Source organism: Ambystoma mexicanum, chromosome 8, assembly GCF_040938575.1.
Source record: "Ambystoma mexicanum isolate Mex_15411 chromosome 8, UKY_AmexF1_1, whole genome shotgun sequence".
In the NCBI taxonomy this organism is placed as follows: Eukaryota; Metazoa; Chordata; class Amphibia; order Caudata; family Ambystomatidae; genus Ambystoma; species Ambystoma mexicanum.
In genome coordinates this window covers 1,508,430,431-1,508,454,311 of record NC_090929.1, presented here as the reverse complement: position 1 = coordinate 1,508,454,311, position 23,881 = coordinate 1,508,430,431, and the positions used below count along the sequence as shown (strand labels likewise).

At 43.7% G+C, this 23,881-nt stretch overlaps 1 protein-coding gene across 1 annotated transcript in view; it reads left to right on the top strand.

Moving 5' to 3' along the window:
* The window catches only part of ATP5MK (ATP synthase membrane subunit k), a 38,428-nt gene that overhangs the window by 303 nt on the left and 14,244 nt on the right, over nt 1–23,881 (top strand). The window lies entirely within an intron of this gene.

Below are 23,881 nucleotides of genomic sequence, written 5' to 3'. Positions count from 1 at the left end.
AGAGGGACTCCACGGTATCCTCGTTAAAACGTGCATCACGTTTAGAAAGGCAGGAGAATGCACGTAAAAGCTACATCAGTCATAAATGCCCATCAATCCAGCACTGGTAATGCCAACCGTTTTGTTGGCATGGCACGCGGAGCAGCCGGGCACTGCTGTAAGGATGCTAATAGGGCATTGATGGTAACTGCAAAGGGTTGTGAGTACTTGGGCGTGTAATAAAACACTCTTGGCTTTGCTAATGTCTTTTTTTAATAGTCCTTCATTGAAGGACATATATACTGCTACAGAAGACATTTTGATTATACCAAAGGTGCAACATTTCCAATATTCTTTGTTGGGTCGTGCTGGTCTGCATTACCCCAAGGTGAAAGGCAAACAGCTGAGGAAAAAGCGCCAGCCTCTTTGCCTTTCTGTGCCCTGCTACCTGCTCGTGAGTACCAGTTGCGTCTTTGCTCAGCCTAGCCCGCCTCTTTTCATTCTCCTCAGCTCAAAACAATTTTAACTCTCGTCCTATCCTTAGCTCCTTTCCTCGACGCCACTCCTCTTCTTGCTCACCTCCAACCATAACTTTCATCACATGTCCTCTTCTTGCATCTACCCCAGCGCCTCTCCTTTGCAGACTTCACATCAGTATGCTTCTACATCTTGCTCTTGTTATATTGCTCTTTGGCAAGCACAATCTGCCACAAGATATCCTTTACCTTTCTTTATTTTCCACTTACTTCATTCCCATGCTCCCTCTCTTGACCTTATTGCTCTTACAGGATGTATATGATCTGCCCCTGTTTTGTTCGTGGGCAGACGGCCTGCAGTAAAACTGCTCAGGCCCCTGTTTTGACTAGTTCATCATTGAAAATGGGGGGGCCTGAGCAATTTTTGTCAACTTCCTAATAATACAGTCAAAAGTAAGACCTATAATTAGGTCAAAATGACCCAACAACCAAATGTGAATGGTCGGATTGGGTAATTCCCTTTTACAGAAACCTGGATTTCTCCCTCAACTCTGCAACACTTGCCCTTCACAACACTGCTTACACCGTAGCCCACTCTCCCTGACCAATTTATGGGTGGTGCTGAGGTAAGGCTCTTCGGTATACAGTGTTAATAACGAATGACATTTATAACGAAAAATACCACATTTGTGTACAAGATATTTGGGGTAAAGGGTTAAATCTTGTGGGGTTGTGGTGGGTTTGTAGCAAGGGTAAACAGGGTTTACGCCCCCGCCTCAAAAGGAAAAACATCGTTATTTTTTTTTTGCGTTCACTTGTTTAGTCGTTTATAAGACATTGAACCCGACTGTTTGCATCTTCCAAATTTCCCATCTCCTGATATTTCTCCCTCTTTCGAATACACTTTCTCCACAATCTGCTCCCCATGGCATTCATATTGCATCTCTATCAGCCACCTGATTCTGCTAGTCAATTTACCACCTCTCACAACGGATTCTCTTCCTTCCCATTATCCCCTCATTGCCACTGGTGACTTTAAACTCCCCTCTCTGTCCTCTCCTCTAGCCACTGACTTTAGCTCTCTTCTCCTTAACCTCTTGCTCTCTTCTGCCCATTCATTCAAATGTTATCTCCCTTGACCTTATTCTCATTTCCTGTTCTCTGCCGCTAATATCTCCACTGCTCCTTCTTCCTCTGATCATTCCATCACCTTTGTCTCAGTCTCTCCTCTTCAATCAACTCTCTCCATACCACTTCCATTACCAAGTGCAAGTTTCTCCTCCAAATTCTGTATCTACCTCCCTAACCTACACCACTCTCTCCCCTCCAATACAAAATTCACTGTTCCATCCACTGATCAAGCCTTCACTAACCTTAACTCTCCTTCTACTCTCACTTCCCTCTAACTATATTCACTCCTAAACCCTCCCCTCCACATTTTTGGATTACACCTACCATACCCACCCTGAAAACAATGAGTGGAAAACCTTTGCACTTGACAATATCTAGACACTCCTCAGATCGCCAAATCTACCTGACTGCTCTTCAAAACTACTCCTCTGCTCTCAACTCTGCCAAACGTGATCTGTCTCAATCTAAGCACCTCCGAAAATCTCTCCACTCTGTTCTCTCACCTCCTAAACACTTCTCTACTCTTTCTGTTAACAATGTAGCTCTCTACTTTGCTTCATACATTTCCAACTTTCAAAACAACCTTGCAAAGCACCATCTATCCCCTCAACCTACTCGTTTTTCTCCATCACCTCTACCCTCCGACAGTGCTTTCCTTTACCCGCCACTAACCCTAATGTGTTTCTTGACCTTCTCCTCCAGGTCTAACCCTTCATGTGTCCCCATCGACCCTCCATTCCCCACACATAGTTATATTGAAGGTTCTTATATCATGCGTTTGGTTGGTGGTCGTGCTTTTTCCTACTCCCTCTCATGTATAACTGTGACCCATGTCCCTTCCGCTGTTGTACATTCAGGTGTGCTAAAACTACCACCCCTACCGTGTATGCAGAAGTATGGGTTCCCAGCAGGGTTAGTCAGTGTCAACACCCCCTTTAGCACACCATAGTGAGCAGTAACCACCACCCCCACGGGTCCCTCCAAGGGTGGACAGGGTGTTCCCTGTGGCCTGCGGTCTATCTTTTCCACACAACTATCACCCCTGTTTCCTTCTTGGGTCCTCTAGCAGTAGCCCAATTAAGTTGGGCCCGTTTCCTCTTGGACCCTCTTTAGGGAAAGGTAGACCCTACCATCCCTCTCATTCAGACGCCGCTCTTCTTCCCTGCACTCTACTCTGGCTGGTCTAATCCCCACTCCTTTTCATTTGTGTGTTCATTCCCTGGTATGTGGGGGTGGGGTGGGTGTTCAGAGGTTTTCATCGTGTTCGGAGCAAGTTTTTATGGATTTTATATGGTCCTTCATAGTTCGTATTTGTCTAGTGAGGGAGTGTTACGGCTTAGCAGGAGAATGCTAATCCACCAAGCTTTTTTCCCACCGTGTATGGTTTAGGTTCTAAGCGGATGTTGTTGCATGATCAGAGTGTTGTAGTTGGCTGGTAGATGGTGCTTTTGTTTTGTTTTGAATTCCGCTCCTTGGCCGTGGATTGCTCTGTGTTTTGCTTTGAAGGTGATTTTATTTATTGACTGGGAGCCAATGCAACATCCTTGGCGCTGGAGTGATATGGCCCCTTTGTGAAAATTTGAGGAGTCTGGCAGCTGCATTCTGTATTTGTTGCAGTTTGATCAGTAAGTAGTCCGGCATTCCGAGATATAAGTTGTAGACTTAGTCTATCCTGGACATGAGGGAGATGATGGGCAGTGTTTTGTGCGTGAAGGAGAGGAATGGTAAAATCTTTTTGATTGTATGTAGATGGAAGAATCATTTCTTAATCACGTTTATTTGCAGTTCTAGGGTTAGATAATTGTCCATTAGGAATACAAGGTTTTTACCTTTGGATGGTGTGGATGTTCCCAGTTCTGTGGGCCATGCAGTGTACTAGTTGCTTCCCTGGTTGTTGGATGTGATCATGATTTCTTACTTGCGTGGGTTGATTTTGAGGTTTAGTCTTCATCCATTGGTATTTTTTTAGAACATGGGTGCACAACATATGGCCCGCGGGCCGAATGTGGCCCTTCAGGACATTATTTATGGCCCTCAGTCACATGAGTTTAATCAGTTGTAGGAAGCCTCAGTGGTCTATTTTTTTTTGTCTTTGCATCATGAGATGTGCAGTTTGACTTCTATTTAAAACATGATTTCAGTCGCATAACACAAATAAATCAAAGTGGGTATGGCATGAAAAGGCTATGTATCGGGTTATTATAAGAAATGGATAAATAAAGTCCATCTTAAAACCATGTTTTTTCTGCTCAAATCCACACACCGGTGCGCCTATCATGCGCTTGTTCCCATGGGTAGTGCGGCCCACTGTATGGGACTTGGTGGTATATTCGGCCGTCCAGCAAAATCAGTTGTGTACCCCTGTTTTAGACAGTCTTGGCGTTGTTCTCCTCTTGTTCGTTGCCGATTTTGTAGGTGATTTGCGTAGCTGTAGCCAGTGAAGCCTTGTCTTTTGATAAGGTTGATTTAGTGGCGTCCTGTAGATGTTGAAGAGTTACAGCGATGACTAGGGTCCTTGTGGTATCCTGCGGTGCGGATTTGAATGGTTATCCATACTGTTTCTGTTCTTTGAGGCAATGATTTAATGGAGAGCAGTGTCTCCTATTAATTCCAATATCTTGATGAGGATGTTATGATTGACTGTATCGAATGCTGGAGAGAGGTTGAGTAGTATTAGTGCAGAGATTTTGGTGTTCTGCATTGTTTTTTAGGTCATCCCATATAGAGAGAAGAGCCGTTTCTGTCCCTCTCATGGGTCTGAAGCCAACTTGTGCCTGGTCCAATAGTTGGTGATTTTCTACATGTACCAGTGTTTGTTCGAAGACATGGGTCTCTGATAGTTTTGCTGGATAGGGAAAGTTTGAGATGGATCTGTGGTTTGTGAGGACTTCTACATCGCCTGTTGTATCCTTGAAGAGCAGTTTGATGTAGGCCAATTTGAATGCTTTCAGTAATCTCCCCGTTGAGTGATGGGCTGAAGAGGTTTAGGTTGCATTCCGATGGTGTACATTGTCGAAGGATTGATTTATAGATAACTTGTGGGTAAGGATCCATTGGGGAGCCTGCCTTGTTGCTATTTTTCTCTTGTCATTTGGGCGAACTGTTCAGCTTGTTCTGTGTTCCTGGGATATGTAGGGGATGGTGCGCGGTCTACTTTGTATTATCTGGTCTGCTTTGTATTATCTGGTGTATGTCGCTGATTTTTATTCCTAAAATGGTCTGCAAGATCATAGCATAATTTCTGTGACGGCATAGGTGTTATTGCATCCAGGCGGATTTCTCATCTCATTTACGATCTTGATGAGTGTTCTGGGTGTTGTGATCCGGTCATCATAGTATTTCTTTTTAGCCTGAAGGATTTCCTTTTTGTATGATCGGATTTGTTTTAGATGAGCAGTTTTTGTTTTAACTTGGTCGTAGTTTTTCCTCCATCTTGTTCTAGTTTCAGGGTGTGGTTTATTTTTTATTTTTTTCCATTGTATTGAGGTGGGGCATAAATCATCTTGCCACTGCCTTTTTTTTTTCGTGAGGCGTTTTTCTGGGGAGATGCTGTCATTGTTTCCATAATCCTTTTCTGGATTAGGTCTATTTTCAGTTGCTTCCAGGATTGCGATCAATGATTTGTGTATTCTTGTTCTGCAATACTACCAAAAGGAGTAATTTAGAAGATCTGGGGATTTTTTGGTGGTAGTTGGATCACAAAAAGTATAATGAGGCGGTTGCTCCATAGTATTTGTATTGGTGGGGCAGTTGAGATCAGTGTTTATATTTTTGTTTTTACTTTTTATTTATTTCTATTGGCGAAGATTGGATTCAGTGTCCTGCTGAGTATCGCTCCTTTCACCATCTATCGTGTTCTCATTGTCTCAAGCTGTTTGGTTAGTGATATCTGGGAGTCCACGTTCTCTTCATCAAAACCATATGTTGAAACCCCTGAGGATTAATAAGTGATCATGTTTGGCCAGGCTCGTGACGGCTTCTATGAATGTTGCGTCGTAGGTCGGTGCTCTATTGATGTATGTATGTGAGGTCTGTTTGTGGGTCGGGTGAAGAACTAGGGATTTGCAGTTCGAGATGTTCAGTGGGTCAGCAGTTTTAATGTGTATGTACATACATTTTTTTTCTTCCTGTTTACCTGTATGCATTTGAAGTTGTCGGGCAGACAGCTGTGTATTATGACTTTGTAGTTGTCATCTAGCCAGGTTTCTGTGATGGAATAGGATGTCAATTCCACGTAGCAGTGAACTCATAGCTCCCACTGTTGCTCCATATCTTGATTCCCTCTTAAGCGCCTCTCGACGATGCCACTTTCCCATGATCCTACAAGACGTCTGTCATCTCTATCCTTAAGAAACCTGGCCCTAGATCATAACTGTCCTGCAAACTTTCATCCTGTCTCTCTTCTACTTAATTATTGCAAAATCCTAGAGCTTTTTCAACAGACTCGTAGTTCGTTGACACACGCAACCTCAGGGATCCCCTTCAATCTGCATGTCCGACCTCTGCACTCCCGAGTCTGCTCTCCTCAATGTCAGCAAGTGCATCTCTTTTGCTAACCATTTATTCTTATTCTTCTTGACCTCAGCTGCCTTCGATACCATCAACCATTATGACCTTCTCTCAACATTTTCTCCTAGGCTGCGAGGACAAGGCCCTCACTTAGTTTGCTTCATAACTTAACCCAGACGCTTCCAGGTGTCCTGGAACAGCCTTACCTCCCCAATCACTCCTTTACTGTTGGTGTCTCGCCAACAGTCCGCCCTTGGTCCGCTTCTTTTCACTCTATATACTTCTGCTCTTGGTACCCTGATATGGATTCTCTTATCAATTCTTTGCTGATGACACTCGGATCTTCTATCTCTACAGCATCAAATATTAGATGGCATCTCACTCACTAATGCTCAACTCCATTAAGACTGAAGTGCTCTACTGCCCATCCAAACAGGCTATCTATTTCTCGTCCCTCTCTTTTATTCTCCTCTTCACAACCTTGCCTACTCTGCTTCTGCTTGCAACCTTGGTGTCCTTTTTGACCCATCTCAAAACATCTTGCTCTTCATTTCCAAATCTGCCACTGTGGCTAGACTTAATTTCCTCAACATGAGAAAAATAAGAAATCATCTTCCCCCTTAACAATGCTTAGTACTCTTTGCATTAGACTACTGCGCCAGTCTACTCTATGGCCTTCCCAACTATGCTTTTTCATTCCTCAACTTAAATGGCCATGCACTCTTCACCTCCACCTCCCAAGCCAGTTGGGCTGGTTAACAGTCTCGGGAGGATATCTTGGGGGCAACATGCTCGCCTTGGAAGCAAGACAACACTGAGCAACTCGGGTTCGATCCCCAGTTCTGCGCTTACTAAGCGTGTTATAAATAACCTATCATATCAAATGAGACAGAAGGCAAAGTATAAACTCATTCTCATCTTAAACTATACATGAAATTGCCCCACCATACCTATTGGTCCTTCTCACTTCCTGCTCTCCCTCTCGCTCTCTGATCATCCTCGGCTCCCTGCCACCTCTCGTGCCCCTTGTGCTACTTCTCGTTTATGCTCTCGTCTCCACGCTCCCTTACTGAGATGCTCTTCCTCTCTGCACTACTCCCGTTATTCAAATCCAGCCTCCTCTTTCTTGCTAAAAAAAAAAAACACTGGCATAGCATTCTATGCCACCTCATCTCTCCCCCTACCTCTGTACAGCAGCCCCCACAGCACCTATCCCTCACCCTTCATCCTAAAACGTAGCACTTCCGCCACTATCCTGTTCCTTTATCATGCTCTACTGTCCTTCTCTTGGTTCATGTTTCTACCTCTCCTGCATCATTTGGTTATATCCACATCCTCTCGCCCACTTTAAAGGACAGGTCCTCTGCTTTGTAAATCAATGTTAAAATATTTTGTGCATGTTATTTTCCCCTGTAACTTTAATTAAATGCAATGTACACATTCATGGCTGCAACTAATCTCAACACATACACGCTTTGTTTCCCCTCCTCATACTCCCATCCCCCTCCTATCTGTATTATAATGCAATAATTTCATTTTTTGGGTGGTGCATTTGTGAAACTTGTTAGGCAGAAGTTTCTGTGCCAATTCCTGAGGAACCCCCAGCACTTTTGTGCTAGACTCTGGACTTTGCACTCTGGACTCCTGATTGAGTGAAACGTTTTACCTTTCACTCCTCTTTCTGACTGGGATTTGTATTTGCTACTGTTTGATGGAGTTTGGTTTTGGAATACAAGCATCTGATTTTTACTTGGTGTCACCCAGCACCCTCTGCAGTTTCACTGAGGAGTCACTTGGACTTGTCTTTAATGTTTAAATGCATTCTCTTGTGAGAGCTACAGTTCCCAAGAGTAGAAGGATCATTTTATCTTGCTTGCCTTTCTCTTTGTGGGTCCAACACCCACCACCTTATGTGGGGTTTTGGGGGGGTTACATTGTAACTGCCACTTAAACGGTTGGCAGTGGCTTCTTTTTACTACCTTTTGTGCAGGTTACTAGCAGGCTGATTTCTCAGCTGCAGTACAGCACCCATAGGAAACGAAAATGGCCCCTGGCTTCTTTTTTTTCACCATTTTTCATTTCCTTCTGGGCTTTTCTATAGATTTAGACCTTTGTGAGTTTTGCATTTGGTAAGCTTAAACCCTGAAGGCTGCCCAGGCTCCAGTGTGTCTGGGAAGGCAAGAAGTGAGGGAGGAGCCCGGAACTTTGTCTGTAGGTGTGCCTGACTGAATCCAGTTCTAACTGGGAGGCTGGTGGGTGAACGATCCATTGGAATAAGTGAACGCATGGGTTCCAGGATATAAGGAGGTGATTTTTGCAAAATCCTAGAGCGTTTTCAATCAATTCGTAGTTCATTGACACACTCAACCTCAGGGATCCCCTTCAATCTGCATATCCGACCTCTGCAGTGTCAGCTCTCCTCAATGTCAGCAAGTATCTTTTTTGCTCATCAATGCAAACCATTCATTTATTCTTTATTCTTCTTGACCTCTCTGCAGCGGTCGATACCGCTGGTAAGCAATTATTCTATCTCACTCCAACCTTCCATAGTATTGAATTACCAGGACCATGTAGAGTAAGCTACCTACACCCTTGTCTCAAAAAGCATGATTCTTATGATCGTGGATGGATTACCCCCACCTACAGACTGTGCTCATTAGGTTTCATTGTAGGTTTTGCAACAGACAACCCAGATGCCCACTCAGGACTGCCAATAAGGTAGGCACATACATTGCTAATTAATGAAAGTTGACCAGAAAAAAAACATGTTGGCTATATATTCCATCATCTACATATAGTATTTTAGGTTAAGAAATTCTCTTTACCCTATCGAGAAACGTGGAATCTGTCCTTAGAATGGAAAGAATAGACCACTCCCAGGACCCACCAATAATCGAACAAGGTGATATTTTAATGCATTAATTACAAGTTATATTATGTTTATATACTACTAACGATGGCTACAAGAAACCCCTACACTAAAGTCACTCTGAATTTAGTTGTCTAGATGGATGAAGAGTATTTGCTACTTTCCTAACATGCTCTGCTCTGGATGATGGGACTGTGATCCCAAATCGCGTTGAGCTCACGATTTGCCTACTACCTTTTATTGATCACAAACCTCTTTGTATAGCACTAATTAAACTCTGGCACAGACCGGCAAAAACTGACATGTGACATTTTTTAATAGATCTAAACTTGAGCCCACCAACTAGGGTAAAGAACATTGTCCACAAAGGTCATGTCATCTGAAAAAGTGAGAGTAAGTGGGGCAAATATATTACCTCCGTACCTGGGTACACCCACACCACTAAAAAAATACACTACTTGATCCCCTGCAACCTCACTACAAAAACAGTGCAACTGTTGTCCTCCCCACCACTTGCCTAAATACCCTATCTGGATTCCTGCAACCTCACTACACAAATCATGCCTAAAAACCCTACCTGGGCCCCTGCTAACCCAAGTATGCAAATACCCCATTTGTCATCCTGCCTCCCAGTCCACTAAACTACACCTATCCCATGCTTCCTGCTTTGCACCCCACTACACAATCACTGCCCACCCACTTAAATACACTGCCTGGCAACCTGCTTCCCCACCAATCCCACTTCATAACTACATTGCCTGATGTCCTGCCTCCCCAAACGCACACATAACCTATCTGGTGCAGTGTACCCCACATCATAAAAATACGAATTGGTTTCCTGCAACCCCACTTCACAAATATCCCACCTGCCATCAAGTCTGCCCACTCGCAACTGTTGATCCTCAGCCCCATTAGAAAAATGTGCCTACTTACTGCCCTTCCTTATCTTGCTTCCTATCTCCCCAACAACCTCAATGCATAATTGTCACCACCATCCTACTGCAGCCAGGCCCCCAGCCTCCCCACCCATTGCACTACAGACATCCCCTACCTGACCACAAACCCACTAAACAGCACATTACCTGGTGCCCTGCTACCTCACTACATAAATACCTGACCCACCATACTAGTACCCAGCCACCTGTGATGGGTCATGAGTAAGAGTCTGACACTGAGGCATATTTTGGTTGCTATAAACGTTTATTCAAGATAAAGGGGTTGGAGAAAAACCTACATTTCCTTATAGCTATGAGGGATTTCCCTAACTCAACCAAAATGACTAGTGTCCAAGTCAGGATGTCCAAAAGAAAGTCCTGTTTTTCAAAACCTAAACTGACCCTGCATTTGAAACTAAACCTAAAGTGAAAGGGTAAATGTTTCTTTTGGCTGCGTCCTTGCAGCTATACTTTGCAAGTTCAACTTAAAAATCCAAAATGGTGCAAAAAGGAAACCAACAACCAATGTTCTATGAGGATAGGAAGGGGGTTACCTACCCCTAGAATTCCAGTTACTTTATAAGTGTTCAGATATTAATTTCCTTCTAGTTTTTCAATGTTCCCAAAAAATAAAGAAATCCTTTTCTTCTTTACCAGGTTTGCAGTGTCAAGATATGGCTTCTCCTGTCTTGACAACCTCAAGTTTCAATATATCAGTTTATATGGCTCACAACACCAAGAGATTGCTCTTTTTCTCTTAAAGAACAGAACGTCCTCCCTCTTGTTTGTAGACTTCACAGGGTCAAGAGATTGCTTCTCCTCTCGACGGAATGATTCAAAATGTCTAGTTTTATGTCTTTCAAAACAGTCTACCTGGTATACTCTCCTACCGGATTTTATTTGCGCATCTCAGTTTGTAGTTCTCCAAACAATGCACCTAGTATACTCTCCTGCCAGGTGTTAATCCAGTTTACTTGTATTATACTTTGGTCTTATATTCTCTTCACACGCCTGGTATACTCTCCTGCCAGGGCTTTGCCAAACTTCAGAGTTTTCTCTTCTGACAATATTGGGTTCTTGCCCTATCCCCGGTGGCTGTTGATTCTTGTTCACTACGTCCCCCTGCTTGGGTTTTCCCAACGTCTTGCAAAAAAATTGATTGCTTAAATGTTCCAGCTCCCTTGCTCATGTTCCCTGAACTGAGACCTCCCTTCTCAATCACTGTGCGGTTCACGCAGAAAAGTACCCTGCTGTCCCCCTTTACTTGCCTGGATTCACCGGTAGTTGCTGGCTGCTTGGACATCACCTTCAGGTTTCTTTGGCTAAAGCAATCTTCCATCTCTTCGCGTCGGCGTCTCCTGCACTCTCTGGTCTTGCCACCACTCTGGCATTCACGTCGGACCTTCTACTGGTCTGTATATTGTGACTGCAGTCCTCCCGATCTCGCGTCCCTCCTGCCAACGTCTTCCTGAGCGTTCTCTGCTGCACGCCACAACCTGTCTGCTTCCCGGACCGCATCGGGAAAGGAGATTCTCCATCTTTTAGTCTGTGTAGTCACCCGGGCAGGGTTGGAGTCGAGTAGCTTCTGCCCTTCCCTGGTCACATGGGGGAAGACTTTTCCCCAGGGAGTCACTGACTGCTTCATCAGATTCTTGTCACACCCCAGTCCCTACAATTGACCCTCAATTCCAAAAGCGCCCAGTGCACCACTCGATGCAAACCAACACAAAACTGCATGAAAAGTTTTATTCACCTTGATTGGGTCATGTGGTACTGCTTACTAGCATGGTTACAACTCTAATACGCTTTTAACACTAAGGCATCAGTTTAACTGGATGTTGAAAATACACTGACATGCCTGTTTGTTTGTATCGTGACTTTCCTGTCTCAGTTGCACCCTATTTTTTTCCCTCCTGCCTCTCACCAGCATCTGTCCTCTTACTGCTCGGTTATGTGCATCTCATTTTCTTGTGCATGCCGCTTGAGCTCCTTGACCCTTGTATGGCCTTGCACAAATCTCAGCTTTGCGATTCTTTTTCCTTTTTTTTTGTTTTTGTTTTAAATTTTTTAAATGTCAATATCCTGTCCACATAATACATTACTGAGCATGCACAGACCCTGTACACATGCTCACCTTAGACTAATTCCTTTTGGACTTTTAGCATAAATTGATGTTACTTGCCCTATTTGTCGGCCTGCACCTAGGCCCTGCCATCTTTACCCCGCTCCTTTTGGCTCATCCCACCCACCCCCTCCCCACCTCCTTACCTTTTACCAGTGCCACACTCTGCATCTCCAATGTCTGACCCCCTGCCTCTTAACACCCATGCCATGGAAAAGGAGGTGCTCTGTTTGGAGCCCCAGCTTCTGTTTGCCAGGTGGTCATGTGTCTTTATTTTTCACCTAAAAGAATCCATGGATCACATGCTTGCAACGGTTCATGTTTTCCTCTGTAGTCTCACCCTTACTGCCCAGGCTACTTGGCCCAGGTTGCTAATGGCCACAATGCCCTTTTCTGTGGGCTGTACCTGGTGGTAATATAAAGCGTTACATTCCTTTGCTTCACTTGGGCTACAGCCCGCTGCTACCTGATATGGCCCTCGAAATACAGCATTAGTTGAGCAATAAAACCAGAGGCTCTGGGACTTTACCGGAGTGGTGACTGGTAACAAGTGGGCAAATTAATGTGGAGCCCTGGGATCAGTGAGGTGGGTGTCCGCATAAATCACAAAGTGGCAGCGTGATGAGATGGAAGCCGGACGAGGAAGATGGTTAAACTCTCGAAGCATTACCAATGAGTAAAGCTTTGAGCTTAACCAGTAAGAACTGTGGCGAGTCAGGAGGACAGACTCACTGAGGATCTGGTGTCAACTGTATTAAGGTAACAGGATAAAGCCTATCTTTCCCTATCACTATAGGTGGTTCCTGCCTATATTCACTAAGGTGCTCGTCAGTTGTGAATGTTCAAAAGGAATGTCTGCTGTCCAAAACTAACCTCTTCCAGGGTTCGAAATTGGAATTTGTGGAGCTATAAGTAGCTCCTGGATGTCAAGATGTTCCTCTAACCAGGTGCTACTCGTCGTGGCCTAAGAGTTATAAATGTCTCCTGATGAGTTCGCAGAACGGTGTTAATGGATAACTTAAAGAAATTGGCGCATAAGAAGACTTTAAAAAAAATGCAGATTTGGGGGGAGGAATCATTTTTGTAGGTTTTTTTTTTTTTTTTTTCATTGAAAAAGGCACACGCCAGAACTAATCTGAAGTGCCAGAGAAATGGTGGGATTTACTTTTATTTTTTAACACATTCACACTGTACACCCTTCTTACTATCTGTCATTCACTCTTTTGCGTGCTGTTTCTGTTGCTGCATACATCTCAGTTGCAATTTCTTAAATGCCACAACATTTTAATCTGTGGTCATCTCTTTTCCTTTATGCAAACTTGCTCATTATTCTTTTCTAGAGGTTCACAGTGCTCCTTTTTATTATACAAATTCCCAGACACTGAGTGAATGCCACATGGGTGTGGTTGTAGGGCATCAGTTGTCAGGAACCAAAAGTAGCTCTTGTTAGCTGATGGTGCCAAATTGACCACTCTCCTAGGCTGTGGCCAGGAGCTAAATGGCTCCCAGCAATATCAAACCCTTCTCTTCTGACCCTACCACTATGAAAACTAACTTGGGGCAGGAGAATGACTCCCTTCTCCTTGGGGTACTTCTAGTTCCAGTTTTTTTTATTAGTATGTAATCCGTAATCTTTTGTGACTTCTTGGGTCAAACTCTTAATTTCCTTAATTGGATTATTGGGCTTTATCTTCCCTTTTTTGGATGCCTCTCTTGGGGTTCTCTTTATTAGTTCTCCTTTCTTGTCTGAGGTTCTCAGTATATCCTTGAAAGTTGACTGAATATTTTTGGGCTTCACTTGATGTAGTTCAATTATCTACTTTCTCTAAGCTCTTTCCCATGTCTTGCTTCCTCTACCAGCTTATTGGTTTTGTGCCGAATTTCTTCAATTCATTCATTGTTATTGGACTTTCTCTTGGGGTTCCTTTAATGGTTCTCCTGTTTTGTCTGTGGTTCTCTGCGTATTGGTTTTGTACAGGATGTTGAATTACTTTTCCCAGGGTATTTTTGTCCATTCTTCTTTCTAGTTAGCTGCACAACAGTTCTTTCCCTAATGATACACTTGTACGTCCTTTGTAAAGAATCACTGTTTCAGACTTTCTACTGGGACGATTTAACTGTATGGTATAATCAGCTTGTGGCCTCCATTCTCATTGTTGCTTTAGTTCCGGTAGGAGAATGTATTCGGGAGCCTTCTCCAGCGGAGACATTCGCTTCATAAACCGCTGACATCTTTTCTTTTCCGATGTCGTTCTCATCTCCTCACGGTGTCCTAGTCCTCTGGTTTGTGAGCGAACACCCTGCAGCATTCTTGTGCAGGTGGTGTCAGATGTTGCCTGGGCCTGCTGTCCACCTTCTACTGGGCTCTTCCTCCATTCCCCTGTGCTCCGTGTTTGCCGTAGCTCTGGTGTGCCGTTTTGAAAGCTACGTGAGTTTGAAACTAGCAGGCTTCCGGGTACCCTTCTCCTTCAAGGTTGATAAAGCTGGTATCCCCTGTTACTCCTGTGTTTTGATAAAGCTTGGGACCTTCCCCAACTGACCCTCTCCCGCTTTATCCACATTTGTCTTGGTGGATTGGGTGTTGTTGGGTAGGAATTGGTGCAGTCACTGTGTGAGACTATACAACACTTATCTGGTTGGTATTAGGTAACCCACCTTTTGGTATAGGTCTGTACTACACAAGTTGGTAGTGTAACTGAGCAGCCAGGCCTATCTCAAGAGGGGTAAATGGGGAGCTGTACAAATGAATACCCGTAAATACAAGTAGCCAAGTAACACTTACACTCAAGGTTTCAGTTATAAATAGTTATTTAATGTCCGTTTTAAATAAGCATTCTTTAAAAAGGCAATCTGTTATAACAGTTCAAATATACTATCAAAACAAGTAAGTGGATAATCTTTGGATATGTTTCATGCACAATTCCTACACCCTGACGTGACTTCAATCTGAAGGACAGTAATGGCATTTAAATATCACGCTAGTATAATTTGCAGATTCTGAGGTTGTGGAAAGGAAAGGGTTGGGGAGGTAAAAAGGTTGTAACAGTTTCTCAGTAAATGTGAGGACAACTAAATCCTCCAATGAAGTATAGATGAGCATTTCCCAGCAGTACCAGTATACACCAAGCTACCACCTATGAGGGACAAACCATATCAAAGTCAATGGACTAGAAGCGTGCCATCAGGGAGCCAGGACAGCCAACGTAATTTGGGAGACAGTCTATGGATCTGATGCAGTCTTCTTGGATCAAAGTCTTGCACATAGAGTTCAGAAAAATCACTTGTATGGCCACAAGCTGTTAAACTTGTGAGAAGGGAGTTGAAATCCACTTGAAAAGGTAAGCCAATGCAATTCCAAGTGAGAAGAGCCTGGCTACAGGCAATAAGGAAAGTACCCCAAGCCTAAACGGTAGCTCTGGTTAGAAGAGTGGTCCAGCTGGATTCAGTCTTGCTACATCGGTGCAGACCCTCCTGAGCCTCGTGACGACAAGAGGGAGGACATCTGGAGGGCTCTTGTGGCAGTGTTTGGGAGGTCGTCAGCAGGTACGGGATCTTTTTGATTCAGCAGCACTTCACGGTTTCAGCGCTTAGCAAACGGCACTGATGCAGATCTGGGACACCAGTTGGACTCTCCTCGCTCCCTCTGCCCTGCACTCTGGTGAGGGGACTCTGGATCTGGGGGTCCTGCTTCTGGATGGTCCTTACGAATCTCCTGGAGCTTCTATCCGGATTCGTTCTGTGGCCGACATTGCACTCGGAGGTTGGCACAGCAGCGGGGCTTCACCGGGCAATTCAAAGGTCCAGGAGGTTGCAGCAAGCTTTGTTCACTGTTTCTTCGTTGGTGGTTTATCCCAGTGGTCGACTGCCTGCAGTCCCAAAACCCTCACCTTTTTAAACAAGTTTCTCCCATTCATGCACAGCCTAGGCTGTCAATCGCACAGCAGGGTGGCTGTCCTAAAAGGACAGCCAGCCAATCGGGACTAGTTGCATTCAGGCATTCCTAGAGACAACAGACGGGAGTTTCGGGACCCTCCCTCACATCCTGTCCTTGCAGACACTTAAGCCAGGGGCGGTCTTCAAGGCTGAAGCCTGCCCAAGGCAAGACAAACGGTTCAGACCTGTCTCGACACCAAGAGTAAAACCCAAGAAGGACCTCACAAACAGAAAATGGCAAAAATAAGACAAAATGGTTTCCCATGGGTACTGTACTGCAGCTGAGGGTTCAGCAACTGGTAGAAAAGCACAATGGTAGTAAAAAGTAAACAACTACCACCAACCGTTTAAAGTCGTGAGGATAACATAAAAATGTTACATGAGAATGTAGGATAAGGGGCTACTAGGAACCCCCCCCCCCTGCTTTCAACATATGATGGTGTGTGCTGGCCCCACAGACAGAAAAGATAAGTAAAGTCAATTTCACTTTACTCTTGTACTGTAGTTCACCCAAGAAAAGGTATTTAGACCTTAAGGGAAATCTAAAGGATTTCCCAATGACACTGCACAGAAGGTGCTGTGTCGCCATACAAAAAGCAGATTCTTTTGGAGTTTGGCAGACTCCAAAAAACAGTGTAAACATCAAATCCAAATCTGGTTAAAAACTCGGAGTGAGAAAAAGGTCTTTCTTACTCCAGGGTAGAAATAGTCCTAAGTCCAGCAAAAGAGCTGGCGGTCTCTCTGGTTGCAGGGAATTAACGCAGAAATTAAAATTCCCCCTAACAGGCATCCTGATTTTAAAGGGACATGACCATTCCTTATAAGTTAAAGGGATGGTCTAGTAAAAAGTTTTATTTAAATAATAGATAGGCAGCATAAAAAAAATACTAGCATTCTCCGTTTTAAAACTTCCTATGTAAAATTTTGAGCTATTCAAGCTCAAAATTCGCAAAAGCAAGCACATGGGCGCATCCATTTTGTGAAATGGAGCCCCTCCTGTGCTGGCTTTTGCTTTTGCGGCACTAATGAAGGAAAAACCAGCCAGCTGTAGTAAACAAAAGCTACCGCTGGGTGGCTTTCCCTTCATTAGTGCTGTAGGCGGAGGACGGGGACCGGAGACCAGAGCAGGAAAGCTGCAGCTGAATCTCGGTAAGTGCTATTTATTTTTTTAAAAGAAATAAGCACTAGCTGCGTTTTTTTTTCTAAGTTTTCCGGGCTGGAGGAGCTGCGTTTTCCAACACAGTAACGTTGTATTTGTTTGCAGTCGCTTCAAAAGTGACTGCAAACATAAATACAACGTTTTTAAAGCTGCAGTTTTATTTCTAAGGTTTCCAGGCTCCTCCAGGCTGGAAAACCTAGAAAAAAACGCAGCTAGTGCTAATTTAAAAAAAAAATAAATAAATAGCACTTACCAAGATTCAGCTGCAGCTTTCCTGCTCTGGTCTCTGGTCCCCGTCCTCTGCCTACAGCACTAATGAAGGGAAAGCCACCCAGCGGTAGCTTTTGTTTACTACAGCTGGCTGACTTTTCCTTCATTAGTGCCGCAAAAGCCAGCACAGGAGGGCCTCCATTTCACAAAATGGATGCGCCCATGTGCTTGCTTTTGCGAATTTTGAGCTTGAATAGCTCAAAATATTACATAGGAAGTTTTAAAACGGAGAATGCTAGTATGTTTTTTTTTTTTCTTTTATTTTTTTTTTTTTTATATTGCCTATCTATTTTTTTTAAAAAAATATTTACTAGACCATCCTTTTAACAGTATCTATTAGGAGTTTCTTCATCCCAGGCTTGGTACTTCAGTTTCTGTTTTTGTAGTTTTTGTCCCAGTCTTGGTATTTCACAGGATCTGGTAACACCCCATGTATGTCATAGTATCTACCACCTGAGGGAGTTCCTCACAGGAGGAGTTTGTCCCCTAAGCAGGAGTCTTTCCTAGTGAGGTCCCACTTGCCTCTACCCCTAGGGAGGTTATTGCGGAGTGCGCTCACCTCCCTACCCTTACAAGTGGGGCTTGGGCTCACCTTTGGGGGGGGGGGCGAATTTCTCAATTTGGCACGGAACTCTTTCTCAATCCAGGCTACCCAAGATTAGATTGAATGTTTTCCCCTCTCCCTTGTTCACTTTGTAGGAATTTTAGCGCCAAGAACCAAACATAGAATGTGCCCTATACTGGAAACTCTGTCCCAAAATTATAAAATGTTATGTAAACATTATTTTTGCTCTAAAATATATCTATCGCGAGTAGATATTTCTTAGAACAAACAAGAATTAACTTTCATTATCTTGGGTATATTTCTGTCTGAATTGCACACTCCTAGATTTCCTGTGATTATTTGTGCTGTGATGCTTGTTTTTACAATCGTTTTCACTTAAATTGAAGGCAGAACTAGAGCCAACAGCGTTTTAATTTACTCGACCTCATTATTCGCAGCAGCATCTGTAACAAAGAGCCTCAAATCGGCCCACACATTTGGAAGCAACTTTTTATTTGTATGGCGAATGTTCTGAAAAAGAATCTGTTCACTATCTACTAGCCATAATTGTTAGCTTTGTCAGTGCTTCAAACCACTAAGTGAGGTATTTCTTTTACTAGCATGTACTACAAACTGGATCACTTCTAGGGTCTTAAATTTAGTCAGATGAAGAACAGCAAGACCAAATGATTGCCCTAGATCACAATTAATTGGTGGTCCCAGGATCTGACACTAATCTTTAGTTTAGGCCCAGGACCTTCTATTCAACCAGTTCTGGTTGGTACAGATGTAATGTTTGGCTTTGCTGGGCTAAAATAATAATCTACCTATTGGTGGTGATGAACATACACATCACTTAATAAACCAACCTGACACTATATAGTTATAGAAATGTGAAACTAAACTAGTATGACTAGCTTTATTCTCTCCATCTGTAAATGAAAGGTAGCAGGGAGGCCGGGCATCTGTGCAGGGAAGCCTAGTAAATCGGAGATGGAGTCTGGGTGGGCGTCTGGTGATCTCCAGGAATAGGTGGCAGGAGCTGCTATCATATTCCCCATGAAGGGCCATTGTTGGGGAGAATTCTTAGAAATGTGCTAATTCCTCTCTACCTTGAAGACCCCAGCACTTTTGCGGGACTCTAGTACATTTTAATTTTTAACCTGGAGAGGGACCTTTTTCCCACTCTCTCGTATTTTTCTGTGATTTTAAACTGTTTTTTTTTTTTGGAGTCTGACAAACTCATAGGCATCTTTTTGCATTGTCACACTGCACCTTTAGTGCAGTGACACAGGGAAGCCTTTTAGATTTCTCAAGGTTTAGAGACCTTACTCTTGGATGAACTACTGTTTCCAAGAGCAGTAAAGTGAAATTGACTTTACCTACATTGCAACCTTTGAGACCCAGCACACACTAGCTTACAATAGTGTTGGAGGGGTTACTTAGTAGCCCCTTTGTCTAGTTTCTGAATTAACATTTTGTATGTCACCCTTTACACAATTAGTTTAATGGCTGCTGGCAGTGGTTACTTTTTACTATTGTGGTTTGTCTTTACCGCGGGCTGTGTTCGCAGCTGCATAAAGCACCCTTGGGTGCCATTTTCGTCAAAATGGCCCTGGACGTCTTTTTTTCGCCATTTCCTGTTTAGGTCCTTGAGATTTACTCTGCATGCCAAACCAGTTTTGGTCCCTTTGTTCATTTTCGTCTTTGGCGGGCTTCGCGAGTGAAACCCGCCTCTGGCTCAAATGTCTGGTGGGTGCAGGAAGTGAGGGAGGTGCCGAAACTCCCTGTGCCCTGTCTCCTAGGAGTGTTTTCATACTGCTCCCTTCTGAAGAAGGCTTGTTTAAATGACTGGTAAATTAATGATTGTTTTATCAAGAAACCTTGAGTATCTGTTTTTATTTGAATACGTCACTATGAATCTCTAACTCCGCTACTGCTCACATTGACCCCTCTTGAGATGCGCCTGGCTGCTCAGCCGCACTGCCAGCCTGTGTAGTTCAGACTTCTATCAAAGGTTGGGTCCTATTGCCAGGAGGCTGATGTTGTAGTGCACCCAAAGGGGACTACCCAAATCTTTACTTGACAGCCATGGTGTCAAGATTTCCGGCAGATTGCCTCACTCCAGCAGGGGATAGAGGGCGGCTTGATGGTGTGAGGCGCCTGTCCCATGTAGGGCAGGGCGTTGCTCTAGAAAAGGGGATAGGCCCAGCATAACATTAACCTGGTATAGCTTCTGCTCAAGGAGCGGTTGTCTCAGTGGTTTCAAACTTGGGAGTACACCGAGACTCACGGTTCCCTTTGCTCTTAAATGGTAGAGTCAGGAACCTCACTTTGTCCCCATACAGATGCCTGCAGTTTTCAGTTGTTTGTAAATTTACAATAAGATTGTGTTTAGTGTTGGTAATGCAGTGTTTATTTTTAAGCAGTATTTCGGATCGATATCTGAAGCAGAAGGCTTCAAACTTAACTCTGCAAGTTGAATGTTGTTGAGACTGTTTATTGACCTTTTAAATCCTGTGGCTTTTGTTCCAATTTCTTCACAAACATGTCCTCTAAAATGCAGTTTCGACCTGGGAAGGGGCAGGGGTGCCTTGCTTATAACTGGGTTGTGATGGTGGAACTAATGCCCCACAGTGAAAATGGAGTTGTCCACCATGGTTACAATGCTGTCTGCCCTAACCCTTCAAGCCCAGAGCAGAACTATTGGTGGAGCTAGAGTCCCAAAGCCACGTATAGCCTGTCGCCTGCACCGATGCCTTAACCCGCTTTCTGTTTTGGCGTATGAACAAGCGCCAACGTAGTTTACTCCTGTAGTTCATAAAAGGGTGAGAAAAAAAATCACCTTCATGCTTAACTGTTGGCATCTACCATAGCCTTTGGCAAGTGTTTTTCCTGCTGTTTTTTTGTTGCGCTTATGACTGCCGTAGAAGTATCTTTTTTTTTATTTTTTTTTAAAATATTTTTTATTATTCATAACATGCTAACATTAGCTGTGTAGTGTTGGCAAGAAGCTTTGTTATTAAATTTAATTCTTACATTTAAATAGTGTTAATTGGCAGTTTTTATCTATCGCACAGTCTTCCTGAACTTGAGTGAGTCTTCCCTGTTGTGCAATATTTCTGAATTGGAGTACCTGCTCTTCATTCTTATGCAACCAGTAATAAGGCCAGAGCAACACCAAAAGTTTGGACGGTCACTCTTGTATGAGCTCAACACCTTTACACATGCCCACTGCTTTCACGAGTAATATATTTTACTTGTGGGTTGAGAAAGTGACCAAGTAATTATAGTGCCTAGTGCCATTAGTATGGCCTCAAAGTGCTTTAGGTGAACTCCTTTGGGGTACCGAAGTCCGGGGTATGAGATTTTGTTTGGAGGAATTTAGAATGCATGTGTGTATTTTAGCCAGGTCAGCGGTAAGTGGGGTTGGAGAAGTCTCTGGTAGCGACCCATGTAGAACTGGCTAGTGGAAGGGTGCTGTGAAGGCTGTCGGGAGATTGAGTCAAGGTGGCTGATGTGTCCAGCTAGACCACATTTTTGTTGTGGTACATAGCTGCATTTTAGTGGCAGAGATGTGCACTATGAGATCAGTCGTGGTTTTGCAGATGAGTGTCGGTGGCCGTGCCTGGAGGGAAGGGGTGGGGAGGGGGGTAGGGTGGTGTGTATGTCCATCTTCTTTTGAGGTGGAGTGCTGTACATAGCCATGCGTTATAGGTGATTAGTGATTTGGTGTTGTGCCGGCCCACAGGTTCACACAATGTACTTGGAAACTGCTGCACCCCAACCCCCCATAGTCCCTCCAAGTGTTGCACACTCAACCTAATGTGAGCCTGCAGTTCCCGGAACACCCCCAAGGCAAAGGGGAAGTGGATAATATAACAAATGGTTCAGAATACGGGCCACGAATCTGTAGTAGATCTGCATGGGGGTGAGAAAGAAGCACACATTAACTTTCACAATTCCCCCGCCCCCTCGCATTCCCCATGAATTTGTAATGAATACCGTCCCTCTGCTAATGCCAAGAGGAATTACGCCAGAGAGGATCTCCTGTTTTAACTGACTACTTTTCCAAATGTGTTGTGGAAACTCCTTTTTTTTTTTTTTTTTTTTTTTTTTTTTAACCAAGTGTATATTTATTTCCAAAGTAGGAGTTACAGGGTTCTTTAAATCACTGTTTGAAGATCTGCACAATCTTGCGAAGTCTGTCTCAGACTAGACTTCTTTAAATTGTTGCTTTAAGTTGATTCCCAAATCACATACTACTCGCGTTCCCTGAACGTCAAATGGGTCAAACCATTAAATGAAAGTAAATTCTTTCTGCGCGCGTCCAGTGCAAGAGTGCCACCAGAGGGCCCCTTCTATCCTTATTGCATCCGAATGAAGCACGGACGCAGCAGTCTCTGGGCGAAGTCGTCCACACGAAGCTACGAATTGTCACTGCACTCCGCAGTGACCCTCAGTGGTAAAGATGCACAGATGAAAGCTGTACCCCATACCTTGCCCCATACCCCATATAACAATGCAACACGTGTTAGTTCCGTGACAGCCTCTCACTCCACTATGTCGGCCTGATGCGCCCAACGAGATTCCTTTCACTTAGCGTGCGATGCCTGCATGTGTAATTTTCATGTAGTGTAGCTTTCATCAGTGTTTAAAGAGGAGACAGAGCTATAATGTAGATGCCACACATATAAAGAGCTCCCACTAGGAGAGCCACAGAGGGACCAGTCGTGGTTAAAATGATAAACATCAGATTTAATAGAATTATGACCTAAAAAGTGATTAAATAGTGTGGTCCACAGTACATACAATTCATAAACATTTTAACATATATCAAACAGTCGTTACGTGATAAGCTAGGATTAGCTAATTGACAGTGTATCAAAAACAGGGATACACTCAACATCAAGAGGTACGCTTTACAGAAAGTGCAACATACTCTACAGTAATTAGAATCAGTATGTCAAAAACTTAATAACTCTGGTGACAGTACAGAGTATTAGCTCGACATGTTTCAGTTCCTACAGTTATTATGGAACATTCATCAGGAGATATACAGGTGACCACGTAACCAAGACAACATTCAAAAACGAAATGACATTTGAAGTATTCGTAGCATCTGCAAAGTAAAAGACAAAAAAAAACGCAAAACATGAGCTTCAAATTAGCCATTATTGTTGCATGTTCAAAATACATGAACCAAGGCATCTAAATAGAGGGAAATAAATACCTCCACTGATGCCTGTGGGTGCTCTCTACTCGAAAGGTAGTAGGCGGTGTAGAACTGAGGGTCATTCCTACCTAGGATATAGAAAAAACATCCAAATGAGCGCTGAGTAGTAGCTCACTATAAAAGCAGGATATGTGCTTAGGCTTAGCAAATAGCGAAACTAGTATCGCATAAAAAACATATGAAAAGGTGTCCGGGTGAGAGAAACCCAGTGCTGAGAGACAAAGCGAATTATCCACAGTGTGCCCCATATAATTCCAGAAGTTGAGAAAAAGTCGGTGACTAGAACCTAAAGAGGTAGTTCAAGGTATAGTCTCTAATCTCGTGTGTTTATAGAAAACAGAAAGAAGGCGGCTAGTAACACTCAAAAGTAAACAACTACCCAACAGGCAATACCTTCAAGTTGGCAGAAAGAGTGTCCGTCGTGACCAAATCCGACGGCCCCAGGATATAATCCTGCTGCCAGCGCTAGTGCTGTGTGGATAGTACGGAGAGTGCCGTCTGTTATGCGGGCATCAGTGCAGCAGGACTGGGCGACCGATGTGTGAGTGGTAGTCGGGGAAATACAGTAGTCCTACAACTATGTTGGAAGAGAAAAGAGATGTAGAGCAAAGTGGTTAGTCATGGCAGCCATCATGGAATGGCTCAGACCGGACAAGGAATTAGTACACTAAGTAGCACACAGTCTACAAAAAACGATGGTCAGGGATCAAGTGAGTGT